Source organism: Alligator mississippiensis, chromosome 2 (assembly GCF_030867095.1).
Source record: "Alligator mississippiensis isolate rAllMis1 chromosome 2, rAllMis1, whole genome shotgun sequence".
NCBI lineage: Eukaryota > Metazoa > Chordata > Crocodylia > Alligatoridae > Alligator > Alligator mississippiensis.
Window position 1 is genome coordinate 137,785,819 of NC_081825.1, and position 12,409 is coordinate 137,798,227.

General features: G+C 44.3%; 1 protein-coding gene across 12 annotated transcripts in view; it reads right to left on the reverse strand.

Annotated features, from left to right (window-relative positions):
- Positions 1-12,409, reverse strand: part of ADGRL3 (adhesion G protein-coupled receptor L3) — a 904,177-nt gene that overhangs the window by 613,453 nt on the left and 278,315 nt on the right. The window lies entirely within an intron of this gene.

Here is a 12,409-nt window from a genome sequence, read left to right on the forward strand (position 1 = left end):
AACTTACTCTGAAATGAGAGTAGGAGGATCATCTGTGCCTTGAGGAGCTAGTCACAGGAAAGCACATGTGAATGAGGCCGGGAAACTGCCTGCTGCTACTCCCTGTCCCATAGGTACTGTTACACCTCAGCTCTGTATTCTTGGGCAACCCTGGCACAGGATGCAGTCTGTCTGACTCACAAAGGACTCCCCCCCCCCCCCTTTACCTAAACGAAACTAAGATGCAGTGAGAGACGCACCTAAAACTCTCCAGATAAGGGTGATAAGAGTGAACAACTGCCCTCGGTCTCATTTGCATCTGAGATGGAACCAGATGACCATTCATTTACATGAGAGATGGAAAACAGAAAGCCTGAAGCAGAGACTGCAGTGAATTCTGGGACCAGAGAAGCAGGAGAGCACTGCATGATGGGGAATCTGTGCTTCCAATGTTAATCAACCCATGTTCACACACACCCAGCTCAGCATTTATCAGACCAGTTCTAATCTGGATTTGCTAAGGAGTTTTCCCCCCCCAGACACACACACACAGCTCTAAGTTTAATAGGCATCTCGGGCCGTACATTCCCCGGTCCCACTATGGGAGGCCTATTTAAACTTGATTGACTAAAACTCGGTTGCCGGGTTAGGGAATGCTGAGGCAAGAGACCGAGTCCGAGGGGGTACGGGCAACATTTGAACAATGGTTAAGGGTTCATCACAGCATCCAGCCTGCTGGAGCCCTAATCCCAGGTGTTGTCGTATCTTTCCCGAGATGACTGGTGGGAGTCCTCTCCACAAAAGGTTATGAGCACCCCAATAATTGCTTTAAGTCTGTTAAAAGACTATAGTAAAATCTGGAAAAGTCATGCTAAGCTGAGGCTTGTGCACAACAAGTAAAAATCCCAAATCCTGATGCTGCAAGCTATCTATTGTTCCTAAAGAAACCATGAGATATCCCATCAGGATATCTGCCATCCATAGGAATCTCAAGCTGGCTCCCAAGTATTTGGGTTACTCCCTAATCTTAAGTGTTTCCTGATTATCAATCAGTTTCCTGAGATGGTCCAAACCAGATAACCCCTTGTCAATAGAAAAGACAATGATTTACACTACTGAGGGTGCTTCAAAGCAGCTGAACTGAGGGTATAAAAATCTGTAAGTGTATGTGCTTAAAAAAGAAGAAAGAGAAAGAAAAAGAAGGAGAAAGAAAGAAGAAGAAGAAAACTCCTGTGCTGACACCATCCCCTGTCATTCTTGGGACGCTGGAAGAACAGATCGTCTCTCTCTTCAAGGATTGTGCTACGGACTGTGCCTGTCAGCTTTGCAGCCTGGGTACCGTGGACTCGGTGAGATTCCCAGCGTTTTCTCTTCTTTCTAGGCATAAACTTCTGAACCTGAACTGTATCAGTTAAGCTTGAGCTAAGTTTCCCCAAATACTTAGTGAAACCAGGGTAGTATTGTCATTGTTTGTGTTTGTTTTTCTTTTGCATGTCTATTACTACTAGTACCATTATATATTTCATATGCTTAGCAATAAATAACTTATATAGTCAAACTGGTAGTAATTGGGTATATTTTTCCTTCTCTGCTTCTTTTTCCTCCTGTGCTCTACAGCAACGCTTCTTTTACCTATGCTAAAGATCCCTGTGAAGCCTAAATTATTGTGGGGTCTGCTCATCAAGAGGCCAAGATTGGGACGTGCTGAGTTTGAAACACATAAGGGGATCAGCTTGTACAGGCTGATTGACCCAGTTTGACTCAGACGTGCCCTTATGAACTGAATGCTGGCCCATGAGGGTGTCAGCTGGACACCCAGCCGGATTCAGAGGGATTCTGTTTACCTGTGTGCTTGTGTCTGACTGCATTTTATTGTTGCTCTTATGAACTGATTCTTGGCATATGAGGGTGTCAGCCTGTCCATGCTGATCAGCCCGGCCAGGTCAGGCGTGTCACGTTAATTTGTGTGTGTTTGTGTGTATGACTGATTTGGTGACTGGAGGAACCCAGTCCCATTGAGATTGAGTCCTGCAAGATAGCTCCACTGGGGGTGAGGGCTTGCAGAAGGGAGAAATACAGCTCCGTATAGTAACACAAGCAGCACATTGACAGAATCACTAAGACCCTAGAAACTATCCCTAATAAATGAGCACACCCCAAAGTAATGGGCAAATTTGGTAACAGTACAGACACCAGATCTGTGCCCACCCTGTGGAACTTCAGAGGTCAACTAAGTCCATGATACACTATCGCAGCTGGTACTACCAGGGAAAGTCAAAGGCATACTCATTGCTCTTACTGTCTCATACACTCATCCAGGAGATGACCATGCATCTCCCAAACCTGTTTGATGCCTTGCCAGCGACAGTCTCCTGAAAGGCACTTTGTGAAGCACATCTCAGCCCCCAGTGCTGGCAAGGCCATCTAGCTCTCTTCCAGGAACATGGATGTTAACTTACCTGTACGCTTAGGGGGCTCAGAGGCAGCATACTATACAGGTTTGTCTCATCCATCCCCTGTGCATGAGGAGATGACCCTAAGAGAAATGTTTTCTGAGACAATCTCTATGCTTCACTGAGGCATAGGCACAGATCTACCTAGTAGAGCATTAGGTGGCTCAGAGGAAGTTGGAGGAAAGCAGCCCCCAGGAAAGCTTTAGTTAGAGGTTGACTTACGCCCTGAAGCAAGAAGGTTTCTCTCCTTTCCAGAAACTCTTTAAAAATATTTATGCTGGTAACTGTGAACATGCTTGTTCTCTCTGTGAATGTCGAACCTCTTGGCCCTAGCAACATCGGGTGGCAGAACATCTGAAGGATGTCAAAACCAGTGCTTTTCTTAGATTAATTAAGCTACACTGCATTTCTTTTTCTTTGTAGCTCTATCTCTCTTGCATCAATTTCCACAGTGCTCCTCATCTATCATAAAACGAAAACCTCCTTAGGAAAAAATGCCTGACTGCAACACCCTGGTTAGAGGCTGAGTTCAACACAGAGGCAGTGGAGAAAAGCAGGAGGCAAGGCACTGAGAAAAGCTAAGCCACGGCTGTCTGATTGGCAGCCCATAGCTGCATGCAACCCATGAGGGGTTAATTTCTAGCCCCCAGGATTTTACCCAACCAGCGCTTCCCCCAACACTGCCTGCAGCAGCCACTCTGGTCTCTAGGTTCCCTTTCCTTGCCACTTCCTGCCCCTGCCACAGGGGGTGGTGGGGCATGCTGAAACACAGTGCAGCCCATGGGGCTGAGGGTACACATGGCTTGGAGAAACTGCCTATGGGGACCTGAGAATGAGGCAGGGGCTCCGCTGTCCATGGTGCAGCTAGAGGGCACCTGAGCAGCATGTGGTTCAAGGTCAGCAACTTGCATTTGTGTGATCTGCACAGTATGCAGCTCCCTCACATGTTATTGTGGCCTATGAGGCATGTGGCCTCTAGTCGCTGACAAGCTGGACAGCCCTGAGCTAAGCTAATGGTAAACAGATTGAAACAAGCAGCCTGCCTAACAGTATAGAGTGATGCTTCTTCTGGAGAGAGACAGAGGCACACATGACTCTGTACGTGGTCAGAGCTGCCTGCAATTTTGAGCTAAAGAGTCATGCCAGCTCAGAAAGTGACAGAGCGGGGAAGCAGTTGGGACTGAACAAAATGGTGTGACGTGTCTTGGATACCTATGATGACCATTCAGAGTTGTCAAAATAGATTTAACTGGAGGGTGCCCAGCACATTATTGGTTGACAGTCATCTATCACCATGGGGCATACTCTAAACACAAATCAGTGAGCCTGACTGACATAAACGAAGATGCACCTGAACGTGTGTGGAGTTTAAGCACTCAGCCAGCGGAAAGGGATGTAGTCCAAAACAACTATGTGAAGTATAGCATCTCATATACCAGGTGTATCCAAAAACAGCCTGCACAGAGAAGTAACACAGTTACAGAAGCAGCATGTTACAGAACACACTAAGTAGAAGCAGCAAGAGGGAAAATTAAGAGGTACAGGCAAAAAAAGAAAAGACTGTTTAAGCGAAGTAGTACAGGAAAGCTAACCCAGACTTTCAGTAGCGAGGAGATTGTGAAGAAGAAAAGGGAGGCAAAATGCAAGTAGCTGGGAACTGCAGGCACCAGATGACATCTGCAAGGTATACTGGTTTAGGACGAGGCTCAAGCACAGTGCTTATAATCAGAAAAACAATACCAGTTCTTACGGAGTAGACAGTATGGTGAACAAGAACTTTTAAATGAATATGAAAAGAGATCAGGCTACTTGCCTATAAGACTTTACTGGCCTCTAAAGCTAAAACCTCTGACCTGTTCGAGTCAGTCTAAAGCAGTGCCCTTAACCGACCAAAGTTCAACCCTGCTCCCATTGGCATCTGCTGCCAGTTGAAATGGGCCCAGAGGCTAAATCAGCACTCAGATTTCTCAGCTTGTAAAGAATGTATCAGCCATCTCTTCATTCTGGTTAATTCCTCAATCCAGTTTCTGGATCATAAGTAGAATTTTCACATGCACAAAAGTAACCTAGGTGCCTAAGGTTACATTTGCACAGTAGTCGGAGGGATAATCACAGCATGTGCAGACATACCCACATCAGTTTTAACCGAGTTAGTTTGGATAGTAATATCCATGGAGTTACCTCAGCAGTTACCTCATTTTATGGGTGTATTTAAGTCCCATTGACTTAAAGTTAAGCGCATGCTTTAATGTTTTGCTGAATCCAAGCCTGAGTCCCATTCACAATGACAAATCCTCTTTAGTTCTCTCCACTCCTTCATTTCCTCCCTTTCAGCAAACGTAAGAAAAAACAGTCCTTGGATTTTCTAAATCTTTTATTTTTTAAAGTGATCATCATAGAGATATTTTACAGGAATATTTTGAGTCATATTCTCAGTTCAGTACAGGCTAACATCTGAAGTAAGTAACTGGAGTTCCAGGTAAGCCTGCACTGAAGTCTTTGTGGCCTCAGTTTCACTGCTTTGATACCCAAGCTAGACAGACTGACCCACTGACTCTGAATGAGACTCCTGCTCCTTAGAGTAAAATATTCAACTGATTGAGACATGATTAAATCCCATTTTCAAAAGTGCCCAAGTGATTTAGGAGCCTGACTGCCATTTACACTCTATGAGACTTTGGTTCCTAAAGACCTAAGTCACTTCTGAAACTGGAATTTGAGACTGTGTCTGCACAGGAAACATACTGTCATAGTAACTATGCTCCAGAGCAACTATGCTTCAAGCAGGCTGCACTGCTCAGGGTAAACAGCTCCGGACTAAACAGCTTTCTAAACCACCAGCAGCATAGGGACATCCATGCTGCAGTTCAGGCAAGCTAATTAGTGCTGCAGAGTGATAGTGGCAATAAGCCTGCCCCCATGCAAAGTAGCCCACCCACAGCACTGCATGGAGATGGCTATACTGCTTCCAATGGAACAGACAGCTTTCCAGGAACAGCATGGAGCATTGGAGGGCACCTCCTTGGAGCGTGCCAAGTTTACTCCGTACATATGACCTTAGCCTCCAAAAGCACCTTTGAAATGTCACAATGGAGAAGACCATGAAACCAATCGAAGGTACCATTAAATATTGCTCCAGGCACTCTGACTACATAAGCTATTTTCTGCTATTTCACCCACGTGGCTTTATTAAGGTGGCATTGTCCACAGTGCTCAGCAGGAGCCTAAAACCATCAGGGTGCCAGCCATAAAAATTCCCACTGAGGCTGAGTTTAGCCAAACTCAAAGGCTTCCAAGAATTCCAGCTTTCTTCTGTGTTCACATCTACAAGGAGAGGTTTGTTTCTCCTGCTGCTACAGCGCTCCAGATGAGAAGTTTCTCTCATTTTTTCTACTGGTTGCCCTTGAGACTGAGCCAGGCAGCAAAGATTAATTTGATCACCTTCATTTTCATGATTACCTTCTGAGAATCACTCTTTTTCCTTAAGTGCAATTATTGCCCATCCTTATACCCAGTCCATCATATTGAATTTGGTTTCTCTAGCCATGCCATGATGGGCTGATTTTAAGTCATAACGGTGAGTTTTCTGGGGTAAGCTTGGGGAGAGCTGCTGACACTGAGGACTGACATCTTGGATCAAAATTAAGTTTGGACACAGCAATAAAAAGCAGAGAAACTGAAATATCATTTGACGTCTGTGGAGCTACTTGTCCTTCATCTTTTCACAGGTACTTACGTGGACCAAGCCCATGAAAAAACCAAACAAAGATTTTTTTTTTTTTGCAAAAATCTATTTGGTCTAATAAAAGATATCACCTCTAGCATGAGTTCTGATTCCTTCAAACATAAGTTCAGACTCTCTGTACTCCCTCATATGCATGATTCTTCTTTCTTACCCCCAACTGCACTTGGAGACAGGCCTGCTCCTAGAAACATGCAGTCCCACTGTGCTCTCAGTGGAGGGCTGTCTTCCAGCTGCCATGGAACCATAAATCAAGCAACCAGAAGAGTGGATTACAGACTGGCAATAAACCACCTCCTTTTCCTAGGAGCATGCTTGGCATGGAGGTTGGTGTTCCAAGCCACCTGCCCGCCACCATATGTTTGCAAATAAAGGCAGGTTAGAACAATGTATAAATCCTGTCTGATCTCCCTCCATTCATGTTATCCCCTGAAAGAAAGAGCTCAGTTAATGGGTCTGAGTCATAATATTGTGACGGCTCAGGGCTGCTAGTAAGAAAGGCAAGTAAGTTAGCTAATAAAGTTTGAATGTAGCACTCCGCAGCGCTGAAGGCCTCTATTCTCTAAGACTCAGTGGAGTGGAGACCATCAGAAAGACATAAGTCAAAGAATTCTAAGGAAATGGGATGGAGTCCTGCACAGGGAAAGGCAACAGCTATTTGTAGCCCTCCACTGATACTTGTATGTGAGCAGAGCTCCCACTGAGGGGAAAGTGTATATCCCATCCCAAGAAAGGATAAGAGATGGGAGTAGCCTGTCTAGGAAGCCTCTCTTTCTCAGGGCTAGCAGAGAAATTACAACACTGTCAGAATATTCTTCTCTCACTGACAAAGTTCTTTGGATAAATCTGATCTTTTATTAGACCAACTCAAACAGTTGGAAAAAATTCTTCTTTGCAAGCTTTCGGGTACAAATACCCTTCGTCAGGCTGAAGAAGCATCTGCAGTTGGTCGGTACTCCTCCAGCTGGAACCTTGCATGTGTGATCTGCAGGGGGGCCAGACAGCCACAGCAGCAGCGCAGAATAAAGGAACGTGGCCATACTATAGTGCAGAGACAGATCCATGTGGAACAGTCCTTAGTCTTCCTCACAAACAGGGGACCTCACATACTGCCCCTGACCCCCCAAACCAATTTTACTTCTCTGTCAGTAGTATATCCAGTGTGGAGAATGCAGGGAGAAGCAGCAGTTGCATGTAGATATCTGCACCTTTTCATGGAGTCCCTTTCTGCATGCTGTTATACAGAGAAGGGAGCCTAGCCAGATGAATTTATTTTCATGATCACTCTATTTTCATAAATGTTGGTTCTCAAAAATAATGCTTTGGGGAAATATTTAGCTCTGAAATGAGGATAAAACACATTTCAGCTCTGCATCCTGTCTGCTGTTCTCCAAGCAGCCACTTTCAGAGGATTTTGTCTGACAAAGCTGATGGGTGTTCATCGTTGTTGAGGAGATTTGGTTTTGATATCTTTCAGATGTAGCTGGCATGTTGCTCTTTCAAAGGCATTCCGCACACTACCACCTGCATTCTCTGCTGTGGGAATTAAGAGCACATTTTTCATTGCAAACACTGACTATAGATCACTGATGTCTCATGTTTTCTATTCTACATTTATTCAACTTAATTTCGTTTACTTTAGAATGGAAAAAAGATGTAGACGTGCTTCTCACAGACTGCTTTAAGCATAGACCAGCCTACATACATTTTCATCAGTCTATATCTCATAGCTGTAACTTGAGTTGTGGTTCTTTAGTAGCTAGTGACAAATCAAAATAGTATGCAGCAACATACAAGACAGTATGAATCACCCTTTGTGGCACTTGGGTAATGTTCATTAATTCAAAGTTGTTCATACTGAAATATCCACAATATAACTAACAAAACTTGCCCGCATCAGGATTTATTCCACTGAGCTTTTGAAAAATGAAGTCTTTCAAGTGTAAAGAGTAGAGTATCTACAGCCTGTTGAACCTTAAATGCGAACCACTGCCCAGCGGGGCAACTCAGCACTAAGTATGAGAAGATCCTCTAAGGAAATATTTTCCAAACAACTTATGGGATTTATGAGTTCAAGTCCCACCAACGTCTGATATACTTTGTACTCCAAACTCCCATAGGCACATTTGAAAAATCTCCCCCTTTTGTTTTAAAGCACTTATAGTTATATATACTTTTGCTCACTTAGGTGTGGGCAATGAAAATATCAGACACCTCTGCTTTTTAAGTTGATCAAATGCTGTGATGTGATAGGTTAGGGCTTTTTAATAGTGCACAGCACCCACAGGGCTATCAGTAAGAATGGAGCTTTTCTGGCCCCATATATATTGAATTCTCTAGGTAGATCCTCCCCCCTCCCTCCCACAAAAAAACAGCAGCAGAAAAAGACAAGAATTGTACATCACACTGATCAAAGTTGCCCACACACTCTGAACTTCCTTCTTTGGCAAATAAGCAGGCCATGCTATCTCACCCTCAGGGTTTCAGTCAGAGCTCTGAAAACATCTGGCCTCGCTCTCCTTTGCAATCAGCTTCTTTGCAGCACTCTGGCAGCAGGAAGCAGATGGGAAGCTGGCTTAACAGGCTACCTGGGGCAGCCCTTGTGGACAGGAATCAGCCAGCATAACAGCCCCATTCCATAGTTCTTACGGCACATTCCTGTCTCTCTATTTTGTTCCACTCTGAGTTTCACCCCTTTGGGCTTGCTCATGTCTCTGAGGCCCTGATCCAGAAAACACACATGTGCTTCGCTGTAAGCCCATGAGGATTGTCATGGACTTCAGTGAGAGTACTCTTGGGCTTAAAGTGAAACACATGTGCATGCATTTGCAGCACTGGGGCCTGTGGGGCTGACAGCACCCAATCAGTACTGGCTGGAGGCATCATGTCTGTGTACAGAAAAGACAGGCATAGTGCCCTCAGGGACATGCAAGACAGTACGAATGGCCAGGACTGCTGATCTGCTCTTGCCAAGGTGGGGGCGGGGGGTGCGCTCTTCCTGATGCAAGCTACTGCTTTTGCACAAGATTTCTGGGTTCTGCACCTGCAGCCCAATGCAACCACCCCTGTGTGAGATATGATGGTGGAGGGGAGGGACCCCCTGCAATTTTTTTCCCTCATCTCCAATTGTCCAATGCATTTCCTTATCCTCATGCTTTGCTTCACTCCTCAAAGTTGGCCAGGGAAGAGGATGACAGGGAAGGAGACAGTGAACTGGTTTTCACCGGGATGTTTGCTGTTGTTCATGGATCTCCCAAATCAGCTTTGGAGCCTTTCCTTTCTACTGACTCACAGGGAAGCTGCAAACTGGCACCTGCCTGTTTGAGAGGCAGCTAACCCCCACCCCGCAACCCTCTCTGCCACACCTAAATCACCTACAGGACAGTTTTATTCCTCACCATACAATGCAATAGCCTCCCTGTGGGCTAGTGCCCTGAATGGTTCCTGCCCTTCAGTACCTCCTGCTTCAGAGCCAGGTTGCTAGACCCTGACTCCCTCCTTTCACCCTTAATAGTGTCCCTCATAGCCTTATATCACAAGCATCTAATCCCCTCCCAGCCTGACCAGCTGACTGAGCAGGCCTGGCCAGCCCCAAGCTCTTTGACCCTTATAGGGATAAGCCACTGTTACAGAGTGCCACACACTCTAGGGACTTGTGTTAGTATCAATAAGACCTCCCTATATGTTCAGCGCCAGCCCTTCCTAAACAAAAGCATCCTTTGGTTCCACTGTAGCTTCTATATATTCAAACTTCTTTAAACTGGCAGCCTTGGGCCAGCAAACCCAAAACGCCTAACTGCCCTGTGAGGAAGGTTGTGATGCGGTATATAAATATTCAAGAAAAATAAACATTTACAATAGGGTGCTTTTCTTCTGCAAGGATAGACAGGAGAAAAGGAGTGATGCTCAAATGGAAAGGTTTTATGTCACCAGCAGCATACTAAAAAGGACAAGTATAATTCTTGGAGGAATTGTCTATAGGACACAAACTACTTCCTCTCCCCCCTCCCTGTAAGTATTTCAGAACTGGCTTAAGCATCATTCAACCCAAGCAGCATTTTGGCATCAAAGTGACGTTACATGCACCCCTGCCTGTGGTGCCATTAGTTTAAATCAGTTTTACAGTCAGTTCGCCAATCAATAAATACAGAACCATGACTGGAGAAAGGAATTAGCTTCCGTAATCCTGAGATTACATAAATCCCTTTGGTCAATCAGTTATTAATGGCTCTTATATTTATTGGGGTTTATAGCAGGCCTGCAAACCCAAGCCATCAGAAGGATGAAGGGAGAAAAAGCTATTCGATTAGTTTGCTCCTCACAGGAAGTGCTGACAGAATACAAATGTGGCTCTGCTTCCTTCAAGTGAGGGTGTTAATGAGCATGCCAATTAAGAGTTGAACTAAAGACCTTGGAGGGAAAGCTGTCAAGAACGTGAGCTCTTGTGCCTCTTGGAAATAGATGGAGAGCTTTTGATGAGGTGCATCTAAAACACTTCTTTCTAACACCACTCACTGACCCCCTTTACCTTCCCACCCTTTGCTCATTTCGCCCAGGAAATATACATGCTGCTTAGATATGGATTTTATGAATCCCAAGGAATAGACAACAAAAAGAAACGTATTCCAAAGAACGACAAAATCTGTCATGCTTGTCATTATCACAGAAACACTACAGAGGGTTAGTCTCATGTGTCCCATGTTTGATGTGATGGGAAAATTCATTAAAGTAGATATAATATAGCACCCTAAAAGTTGTATCTAGGTTCCTCTTTGAAGAACATACATGTCTAACACCTATCAAATTGCAATGGGATGTGTGTATCTACAATCCTTAGGCTTTTTTTTTTTTTTAATCTTAGCCTTTGTATCCCCAACCACCCCTGAACAGCTGCAACCTTTAGCGAAGAGTATAAAAATGGGGGTTGGGGGCGGGGGGAAGACAAAGGAAAAATAAGCACATTTAAGTCTTTGGGGATGTAGATCATTTGCTAAATTTGAGTGCAGAAGGGTCAGAAGAGGCATGTAAGCAGTAGGTTAGTGAATTTTGGACTTATCTGGCATTCACAGGGTGTACAAATGAGAATAACACACAGCAGCAGGGTTGTCTCATATGACTTCCTTCTTTTTGTCTGCTTCTCATACACCCCTTTCCACTGCCCTGGCACATAAATTGCATACCCCTAATGAACTCCAGACCAATGCTAGCTTACTGTTTGAAGCCTTTTTCTGACCCATCATTCAGCAGGTAACTAAGAGCAGCATTTCCATCACCAAGGACCGTGACCCAGGTACTCTCCGAGGAGCCTCACCCATTTGCTGCAAGCAGACAAAATTCCATCCTGATATTCAAGCCCATGAGCTGTAACTAAACACAGTATTGATTACTGGGCTGGATTTTGCCCAACATGTACATATCCCACATTATCTTGCCATGAATTGCCAATAATTCTCTAGAGTAACCCTGTGAAAATAACCTTCAGTAGAAAGTTCCGTTACCAAAATAAAGTAACACTGTAATTTCTCTGAAATCATATCGTTCTGCCGATACTAATTACAAGAAAGCTGCTGCCTAATGAAACTTTGCTTTAATATGACTTATGTTATTCATAAGTTTGTGTTGGACAGAGGCCAGTTTTGTAAAATTAAGTATTAATAGTCTGTTAGCTTATCAAACAAACCTCAGTATGTCAACTTAGTAGTTTTAATTGTTTTCTCTCTCTCTCTCTTTCCCCTGTACTTTTAGTTTGGTTCTTAATTGACTTGCTGCTCTGCTTTAAAGTCTGTAAACTCAAAGGTCCTAGTTAGGGAGAGGATTTCACACTTTAATGGTTTAGGAGCGCACCTTTTGTCTGGATGATTGATGGATCAAATGTGTGCTCAAGAAGGCTGCAATGTTTCTTTCATCATCGCTGCTCCTCACAGGGTACAACAACTGGGCTACCTCTAAAACTAATTTTTTTGCTGCCAGCAACAATAGTCAAATTATCTCATTTATTACAAATGGTGAGTGCACTGACTGTTCTAAAGGGATGTTACTGAATGTGTGTTATTATGTGAACAATGACAAAGGCATACAAAGAAGCCAACCGCCCAAAATACTGGTGAGCCCGTGGATCCAAATACACTGCGTTCAACTCTTACGCACAAGGAACTGTCCCTGGCTCTTCAGAACCTCTGCTATCCCTTGCAAGCCTGAGATTGCTTGGTGAAGAAGATATGTTATTGGTGCATGG